Raw genomic sequence first — 10982 nt, forward strand, 5'->3', positions numbered from 1 at the left:
TTCTGCTAGCTATATCATCTCTCAAGAGAATCAGAGATCAACAAGCACTTTCTGTTGCTCCTTCATGTCTGGAATTTGCACCTGGAATGGTCAAGGCTTTCCTGCATCATAGACCTGGGTATATACCCAAGGTCCCCACCAATGTCCCAGAGCCCATCGTACTGCAGGCCTTCTGTCCTCCACCTTTTACAAATGGATCAGGAAAAACTAAATCTGCTTTGCCCAGTGAGGGCTTTTTAGACACTTACGTCCACAGAGCTGCCATGTGGTGAAAGACTGATCAACTATTTGTTTGTTATGGGTCTCCTAAGTAAGGAAGCCCAGCGTGCCTATGAGTCATCCGGGCAGCCTTTACCCTTGGCTGTCCGGGCACACTCGACTAGGGGTATGGCTGCCTCAAAGGCTTTGATCTCGGGAGTTCCCATAAATGAGATCTGTGATGCGGCTAGGTGGTCATCTCAGCATACCTTTATTAGGTTTTATAACCTTGATTTGGGCTCCACTCCAGGGTCCTCGGTGCTCTCGTCATAAGGATAACAGGCAGGCACTTGGTCTTATGGCCTAGTTGGGATAGAGTTCCCAAAGCGTCAATGCAGTGTCGATGTTCCCATTAAGGGAATGTCTCAGGTTACGTCAGTTCCCTGAATAGGGAACGAGATGCTGCGTTGCTTAGCCATACTCCCTGCACGCCTGTGAGTGTCTGCTTCCTCCATATCAGAAGTTGGCGTTCTTTGTTCTCAGGAGTGCTTTATAGTTTCCTGGTCCGTGATGTCACCCGCTCTGACGTCTCGGCACACTATTGGTGCAATTTCACAAGTGCTTCAAGATGTAATCACGCAGAGGCATTCCCAAAGCGTCAATGGAGCGGCTCGATCGTGAATAAAACACAGCTATTGACCAATCAGAATCAAGGACAGGAACTAATCATTTTATAAATTCTTTTAAAGTCTATTATTTCTGCAATAAGTAATCTTTTTCAAAGTATGCTAAAGTGTACTTCTATGTGACAAAGTAACAAGTTGGAACCAGAATGAAATGTTGTGTATAATGTTGAAATGTATAAATATTACATAAAAGACCAAAATCTTTCTGAGCAATACTTAAATACTCTCTGCAATAAGCATTTTGGACATACTCAACTCTACAGTCATATTTTTAGATTCTTTTTAGCTTAAAATGACAAAATGGTATGTTGTTTTACGATCATGTTCATTATGTCCATGAGAGCTCTACATTTAATGTTATCCTGCATGAGAAGTTTATTAAAGCAATAACAAACAGAGACCTACAGAGATAAATACTTTCAGCTGAACTTTGGCTGAGATGAGTTGAATCTTTCATTGAAATATTTCTATATTTGTGAAAACTCCACCATCGAGCAGCACTCATAAACAATACTGCTATAATGGACAGAGTCTGGAGAGGTAAACAAATCAACAATGAGCTTGTTTGTGTTGAATGAAATGTAGATTTAGTACCCAAAGAAGAATATGGAAAGAAATCATACGAGTAGGATCATTCACCACCTTCTGGAAGGCTTAAACTGCTGAATATACAGGAATATACAGGACAATCTTGATGAAGTGAAAGATTGGTGTCTTGAGAAAGGTGTTTTTAGTAAGACAATGAGCCCAAGCATAAAACCACAGATACAAACAATGGCTTAAAATCAACAATATAAACAAATAATCCAGATTAAATGGCTCAGTATTGTAAAAGAATAATATTTTATAGACATTGTATTGTGTATTTACTGTAACTACTGTATGCCTATACACCATGCATAAGTGTATGCATTGTTCAATTCAATCCACCACATAACTGCATCTGACACAAATGACAGTAAGTGCTTGCTAATTACAGCTCAAATGTTGCAGGACAAGGTTTTGTGTCACCAGCCTTCCGGAACAATCCACCGATTGTTGTGTGAGTTGATTAGGCAGACAGGGCAGGGCTCTTTCCTCTCCAATTATCTCCATTTGGGAAAGTATTTTCATGCCTCCATGCTCACGACAAAACAGTGTGGGAGTGGTTGGAAAAGTGAAAAGGGGGGTAGGAAAAAAAAGCTGAAAATTAAAGATTTGTTAGTTCATGGTGTTTATGAGGTCTGCTCTCAGATCCTCTCCAGGGTATTTAGTTCACTTACAGCTCCAGTGTGGCTGAAAACATCAACATTGTGCTCAGAGAAGTGCAAGGAAGAAACAGGTCACAAACCAGTAACAATCCAAACAAAAGATATCAGATTATTCCACTGATCATGAGATACTTTATGAAAGAACACAGCTCATTTGAGAGGGGTCCAAGTGTACTTTTGATTCTTGTCGATAAAATGAGAAACATTTTTGGGATTTCAAAAAAAGGGGGGTTGCATTTTTTTGTCTTATGAAGTAAGACATTTTAATGGTTTTAATTTTTTTTCACTATCTTGACATTCGCACTTTCTGAAAGTTTGTGAACATTTTCCCCAGTGTCAAATTATGTATCATTCTGCAGTGAAAATGAAGGTGAAGGAAATGACATAAAAACTTTGGGATAATAAGATAGCATTTTATGAATCCTACATACAAAGAGTTTTCATGTGTTCACATTTTTTGCATGGTTTTACAAATTACAGCTTGAAATGACACAATAAAACAAAATAAAAATATTTAGTTATAAGTATATGTACCTTGAATTTTCTTCTCAAATCATGTCTTATATTTGTCTTATAAGAACTGTTATCAAACATCTTATCAAACACTGTTGCCACCCTGCTAAACAGGTATGCTAAAATTAAAATAATAATTGTAATAGCTGTTGTGGAGATATTATTTCACTCTTGTTAGATCATCACGCTGCCCATAAGGCTATCAGCTCTGACAAAATCATTAATTATAATAATTTATATTTAATCGATTGTTTTATAGACGAAAGACTGGGTGGTTCTGTAGTCAAACAATACAATTATATTCCATGAAAGGCATTGAATAAACAAAAGAAGCATGAATAAATATGGAGCCATGGTAAAAAGATTCCATGACCATTTTAATGTGACATTCATATAACAACAAGAAGTTGAACTTTGCTCCAATTAGATATGAAAGTGACTGAAGTAAAAAAAAAGATCAAGAACACCAACTAAAACTCGTTTAAATTAATTATAGGTATTATAATTATATACTATTAATTATGATGATTTTCATTTATCACACTAACACAGCAATAAATGTTTTGTGTGAGAGCAGGCAACTATTGGTTATCTCATCCTATGAGTCTCACTCTGCGTCAGAAATTGAATACATACTTGAACTGAATGAAGTATCCGGATGACCTGTTACTTCCGCCAAGATTCTGGAGTGTGCATTTAATGGACACTTTACTATCCTATGAGGTCACTGCAGGATTTATGAATGGCAGTGAAGTGACACGACTGACGTAGGTAGGTCACGTGACAGTAACAACAATGTAGGCGGATGTAGTACATCCAAACTTACTTTTTCCAAAAATCATTCAAAACTTAAATTCAAATGTAGCAACTACATTAGTATGTGATTTCAGATGCAGCGTCAGTTTCAGATCTCCAGTCTGGCTAACAAGCCCCTGAAAGGGCAGACATCACCATTTCCTGTTGCTTTTGCAGTACTCTGGCATCTCTTGCTTTGGCAGGGCATAGTTGCAGACCAGATGCTTAGATATGGTTGCTCATTTGACCTGATCAGCAGTCTGGAGAGCATCTACCCAGCTCTGACTCCTGCCTGCTCACCTCAGGGCTGCCTGTGTGCTGTTATTGAAGTGGAAGTCCTGGTGGGAAGCAGGTCTCATTTAAAAAGCCTGTGTTCCTTGTTGGGGCCTGTAATTATGTGATTTACAGCCAGAGTTCTTTTTACCTTTCTTTTTTTCTCCCCACTTCTTTTGCTTGACAGTTTACCCACCTCAATTTTCAGTGACATCCTTAAATCTAAGGCTGGCTTAATGAAAGAGCATTAAACAAGCTGACTAGAGAGGAGGGGGCATTATAGCTACCACTCAGGGGCTAAATGCTTCCATCTGTTTGTTTAATAATTTAAGCTTTTTGTTTTAAACTCAACCCTCCTTTTTACTCTCTCTCTCTCTCTCTCTCTCTCTCTCTCTCTCTCTCTCTCTCTCTCTCCTTCCATTTCTATTTTATTCATCCCTTCTGTTTGAGTCCCCCCGTCAGACATACTTTAAAGTAATGTTCACTCAGGAGGGGTTTGAAGAAAAGATAAGCCACATTACACCAATCAGACGTTACTGGACACCGCACCTCCCTTACTCATTTTAACTGGCACCTTGGGGTCCACAGATGTTCCCTTATAATGATTTTTTTACCCATTAGCTTAATAGTTGTTTATGGCTGTGAAACGCAGGAATGTGGCCGTCTCATGAAGAAGAGGTGGAATAATGAGGGATATGGGAAACTGGCCGCAAGGTACTGAAGTAAAATTTTAAAAAATAACAAGTGTATATATATATATATATATGCCAACAACACACACACACACACACACATATGTTTACTGGTTCCTATGTCAAGTCAAGTCACCTTTATTTATATAGCACTTTGTACAAAGCAGCTGTGCTAATTTGAGACATCGTGAAATATGAACTAAAATGTGCTTTTAATATACTATCTCTGTATTTAAAAAATATATTTAGTTACCACTTGTAGTACACTATGGGTTCAAATGTACTATAAGTGGTATCTAAATATTTTTTTTTTTAAATACAGAGATATTCATATTTAATAGTGTCTCAGTTGAGTACACTTAGATGTTTTTAAGATTATCTTAAGAAGTACTAAAGAAGCATTTTTAGCATATTAAGTACAAAATTAATGCACGAAAATAGAGCACTTAAGTACATTATATTATGTACCTTTTTTAACCTGAGCGTGGGTGTTAGTATGGATGTGACAGATTTTCATGGAAACATCAGATTTGTCACTTTGAATTTTAAATCTTGGTTTATACACATTACCCCAAGAAAACCTTGCCCAATTAAAACAAAAAATAATAATAAAAAAATTAAATAAAATATTATTAAAAATGTGTCCCCCTCATATTCTAATAAATAAATAAATAAATAAGCTATCAAAAAGAAGCACAGAAGCACTTACATGATTAGGAAATGACTGGATCAGAATACATGGAACTATAAAAAAAAACGTAGTTTCCCCTAAAATTGCAATAAAACAGTTCTGTTTTCTACTTCATACAAGATATCCAGTCAGCACAGGTGTTGGCCTCCATGCTCAGAAGCGGGCAGCTCGTGTCCTTCTAAAGACCTGCTCCAGGGCACTTTTTCTCTCTCGTCCCACCAAAGGGCTTAATGAACTCCAGACCCCTCTGTAAAAAGGACCAGGGACTCTCTTGTGTACAGTTGGTGATGGCGTTAACACAAACCTCCTGTTCGAACCAAATAAAAAGGGGCCCTCTCAGAGTGACTTTATGGAGAGCACAGTCGCCCAGATTTCAGAACTGTTTTTTATGGAGAGCACAGGGAATGGTTTTCCTCATCCTCTTTCCTTTCATTTTACCTCTTTTAGACACACGGAACTGCGTAGTTTCGTCCAACATAATTCTTAAGGTCATAAAATATCCATGTACAAGACTAAACAATATAAATACTAAACACAAATTTGTCGTCGTTTAGGCCTGGAATGCATCTGAGCCACTCACGTTTAACATTTATTTGGTGGGACAGGGTCTATTTAAAAAACTTTATCCATTGTGATTATAAATAGCTAACAGGAGTAATTAAAAGGACTCATGTGATTGTTTTGTAGGAGATCAAGGTCTTCGCTTAAACCAGCTAATAGTTTAAACTTTAAAGCACCAAAGATCAACTCCAGTTCTGCTCTGGAGTCCAGACAAACCACAAACAGATGTCAATTTACTGATGTGCCCATTTGTTTTTACATCCTGAGGCCTTTAGGGAATTGTTTCAGAAGGAAGGTAATATTCATTTGTGGGGTAACCGCAAGTGTTTCCCGATGCCACTTCCACATTTGATGAGGCTATTAATACAAACAGACTACTGGCAGAGATCACTTTTTTTGGACTTGCCAGAGTGTCTCTACCATTCTTTCCACAAACAGTATTTCCTTTGTGGTACAGGATACATCAGCACACATTTTGTCATTTTAGTACATTTGGTACCCATATTAGGAAGCTGACGTGAAATTTCGGTAACACTTTACAATAAGGTTCATTAACAAGGAGTTAACATTAGTTTACTATATGAACTAATAATGAACTACACTTCTACAGCTGTTATTAAAGGGTTAGTTCACCCAAAAATGAAAATGATGTCATTAATGACCCTCATGTCGTTCCAAACCCGTAAGACCTCCGTTCATCTTCGGAACACAGTTTAAGATATTTTAGATTTAGTCCGAGAGCTTTCTGTCCCTCCATTAAAAATGTATGTACGGTATACTGTCCATGTCCAAAAAGGTAATAAAAACATCATCAAAGTAGTCCATGTGACATCAGTGGGTCAGTTAGGAGTTGTTGAAGCATCAAAAATACATTTTGGTCCAAAAATAACAAAAACTACGACTTTATTCAGCATTGTCTTCTCTTCTGGAATCCTTTCCATTGAATTGATTCCATTGAATCCTTTTATCTGTTCGCGTTGGTAATGCACTTTTATGTCGCCGTGGTTGTTTTTGGCGATTAGGACATCCGCGACATTTTGAAGCATCAAAAATACATTTTGGTCCAAAAATAACAAAACCTACGACTTTATTCAGCATTGTATTCTCTTCCGGGTGTGTTGTCAATCCACGTTCACGACTCCGCTTCTTCTTCTTCTACTTTCCTGTTTTACGGCAGTTGGCATCCAGCTTATTGGAGCATTACCGCCCTCTTCTGCTCCGGAGTGTGGTTCACGACTCCACAGTGATGCTGCTGATGTAAGACGTGTTATGTGGTGCGACAGAGCTTCGTTTACAGTCTGAGGGAGACTGTATTCAAGCTATTCTACATTGTTTTTATTTTGGTATTGCTATATTTTTTAAAATGGTGCATAAGTGTGCATGTCGCTGATGTCCTAATTGCCAAAAACAACCACGGTGACGTAGAAGTGCATTACCAACGTCTGATGCCACATGGACTACTGTGATGATGTTTTTACCTTTTTGGACATGGACAGTATACCGTACATACATTTTCAATGGAGAGACAGAAAGCTCTCGGACTAAATCTAAAATATCTTAAACTGTGTTCCGAAGATGAACGGAGGTCTTACGGGTTTGGAACGACATGAGGGTGAGTCACTAATGACATCATTTTCATTTTTGGGTGAACTAACACTTTAATGTAAATCTTTGTTAATGTTAATTTCAACATTTACTAATACATTATTAAAATCAAGAATTGTTATTTGTTAACATTAGTTAATGCACTGTGAACTAACATGAACAAACAATGGACTGCTTTATTTTTATTAACTAATGTTAACAACGGTTAACCAATTTCAGTTATATCTGTTGTTAAATTAGAGACTAAATGGAATATTCATAATTTTTATTTTATATTTTTAATTCATTAAAGTGGTAACATTTTACAACGGTTGCTCTAATATTCATTTATTCATGGTTAACTAATGCAGAGTTAATGTATGACTAATGAAGAACTAAGCCATTCATTAGTGATTGCAGTATCTGATTGATAGATTAAGTCATATATGACTTACTGTTAATTAAATGTGTCATCATGAATTAAACCCACTAAACATTTGGTAAGTTATGTAGTTAACTAATAGTGTAAATTACTGTTAATTACCACAATGGTCAAAGTCATGTCAAAAATCATTTTTTGCAGATTACTTCCCTTGTGAAAAAAGAAATACACTTTTGCATATTTTTAAAAAGAGTAGCCTACTTATCACAGAAATATTTAAATAAATTGTGGACTAATATATTATAAATTAACTTTATATTAAATACAATGAGCTGAACTTTTTTGACCCACATAACTAGTACTTAATCTAAGTACTAACTAAGTACAAAGTACACTTAAAGGGATAGTTCACCCAAAATGGAAAATTCTGTCATCATTTACTCATCTCAGCAGCTTGGTTAAACTCCATCTCTGAATATGCTGTTTGGGTTGCTTTTAACTGTTCATCTGGGAATGCATCGTGCGGCATTTTACCAAATTTGTAATTTACATCATTTATAAACTGATGCCAATACAGGAAAATACATCAATATTTTTCTAAACAGGGCTTGACATTAACTTTTTTTTGCTCACCAGCCACTGTGGCTAGTGGTTTTCCAAAGTTACTAGCCACTCAGTATTTTCACTGGCCACAATTTTGACATCGATACCATGGGGAAAAACTGAGATATTTTTAATATTATCTCATAATTTGGTGACAGGAATATTAGGCTGCTGTCACTGATGCACGGATCCATTATGCATTTTCTTTCTCAACTGTTTACGTTTACTTAAAACATAACTGACTGTGTTTATGTGAACACTCTCCAAGACTGGAATTTTTACATTATTTTGTGTGTATTTGACTGTTTAAGCACTGTTTTAGCACCAAAGTAGCTAGTATGAGAAAGTGCATTACGCACCACTGCTGAAAACCACCCACATTTGGCAGGTTGTCAGGTGTTACCTGTTTCATCGCGATTTTAAAATAAATGTTCTCTGAGTTTGCATGCTTTGACGTCCACCTGTTCTTTTTTAAAGGTGCCCTAGAATCAAAAAATTGAATTTACTTTGGCATAGTTGAATAACAAGAATTCAGTACATGGAAAAGACATACATTGAGTTTCAAACTCCATTGCTTCCTCCTTCTTATGTATATCTCATTTGTTTAAAAGACAGGAAAAAAGGAAAACAGGCGAATCTTAACATAACACCGACTGTTACGTAACAATGTTTTGTTATGTTTGTCATGTAAATGTTTCGTTAGCATGATGCTAATGTACTGTTAAATGTAGATAAAGTTACCATCATTTATTATTGTATTCACGAAGACAAGAGAGCCGTCGCTATTTTCATTTTTAAACACTTGCAGTCTGTATAATGCATAAACACATCTTCATTCTTTATAAATCTCTCCAACAGTGTGTAATGTTAGCTTTTGACACGGAGCACTATCAAACAAATATTAAAGACTAAGTGGACATTTGAATGAAATGTTGTTTGGCCAATATTAAACAAGGATTTTATCATGCTGTAAAGTGTAACAAACATTACCAGGCTGCCTTCTGCAGGCACTGGTTATAATACATAATGTACATAAGTTAATATGTCTATATTATGTATATTGCATTATGCATTTTAACAGTGTTGTTCAATAAAACCAGTGATTTCTTGATTTTGATACTTTATTTGAGCCGATTATTATTGCCTCCTTGTTGTCCAATTATTACTGCTGTTGTTCACTTACATTTATTTTTATTAGCTACCACACAAAAATATTTTCCACGTACTTGAAAAATTGTCAAAATAATCAACTTATTACTTGAATATTGTGTATTGTCTCATCTCGTGAGCCAAGTGCATCACCACACCCCTAATAAAATGTAATTTCCCAACAACAGAATTGTGGCCAGTGAAAATGCTAAGTGGCTAGTAACTTTGGAAAACCAGTAAGCATAGTGGGTGCTGAGCCAAAAAGTTAATGTCAAGCCCCGTTTTGAAGATTTATAAATCATGTGCATATTACAGGTGCTGGTTATATAATTAGAATAACATCAAAAAGTTGATTTATTTCACTAATTCCATTCAAAAAGTGAAACTTGTATATATTATTCATTCATTACAAAAGTATGAGCATGAACAGCACTCAATACTTAGTTGGGGCTCCTTTTGCCTGAATTACTGCAGCAATGCATCGTGGCATGGAGTCAGTCTGTGGCACTGCTCAGGTGTTATGCGAGCCCAGGTTGCTCTGATAGTGGCCTTCAGCTCTTCTGCATTGCTCAGTCTGGCATATCGCATCTTCCTCTTCAAAATACCCCATAGATTTTCTATGGGGTTAAGGTCAGGCGAGTTTGCTGGCCAATTTAGAACAGGGATACCATGGTCCTTAAACCAGGTACTGGTAGCTTTGGCACTGTGTGCAGGTGCCAAGTCCTGTTGGAAAATGAAATCTGCATCTCCATAATGTTGGTCAGCAGCAGGAAGCATGAAGTGCTCTAAAACTTCCTGGTATATGGCTGCGTTGACCTTGGACCTCAGAAAACACAGTGGACCAACACCAGCAGATGACATGGCATCCCAAACCATCACTGACTGTGGAAACTTTACACTGGACCTCAAGCAACGTGGATTGTGTGCCTCTCCTCTCTTCCTCCAGACTGTGGGACCCTGATTTCCAAAGGAAATGCAAAATTTACTTTCATCAGAGAACATAACTTTGGACCACTCATAGCCGCTTCTGACGCTGTCGGTTGTTCAAAAATGGCTTGACACAAGGAATGCGACAGCTGAAACTCATGTCTTGCATATGTCTGTGTGTAGTGGTTCTTGAAGCACTGACTCCAGCTGCAGTCCACTCTTTGTGAATCTCCCCCACATTTTTCAATGGGTTTTGTTTCACAGTCCTCTCCAGAGTGCGGTTATCCCTATTGCTTGTACACTTTTTTTCTACCACATGGTTTCCTTCCCTTCACCTCTCTATTAATGTGAATAGCCAGCCTCTTTTGCAATGGCCTTTTGTGTCTTGCCCTCTTTGTGCAAGGTGTCAACGGTTGTCTTTTGGAAAACTGCCAAGTCAGCAGTCTTCCCCATGATTGTGTAGCCTACAGAACTAGACTGAGAGACCATTTAAAGGCCTTTGCAGGTGTTTTGAGTTAATTAGCTGATTAGAGTGTGGCACCAGGTGTCTTCGATATTGAACCTTTTCACAATATTCTAATTTTCTGAGATATTGAATTTGGGATTTTCCTTAGTTGTCAGTTATAATCATCAAAATTAAAAGAAATAAACATTTGAAATATATCAGTATGTGTGTAA

The sequence above is a fragment of the Chanodichthys erythropterus genome, chromosome 16 (assembly GCF_024489055.1).
Source record: "Chanodichthys erythropterus isolate Z2021 chromosome 16, ASM2448905v1, whole genome shotgun sequence".
Taxonomy (NCBI): domain Eukaryota; kingdom Metazoa; phylum Chordata; class Actinopteri; order Cypriniformes; family Xenocyprididae; genus Chanodichthys; species Chanodichthys erythropterus.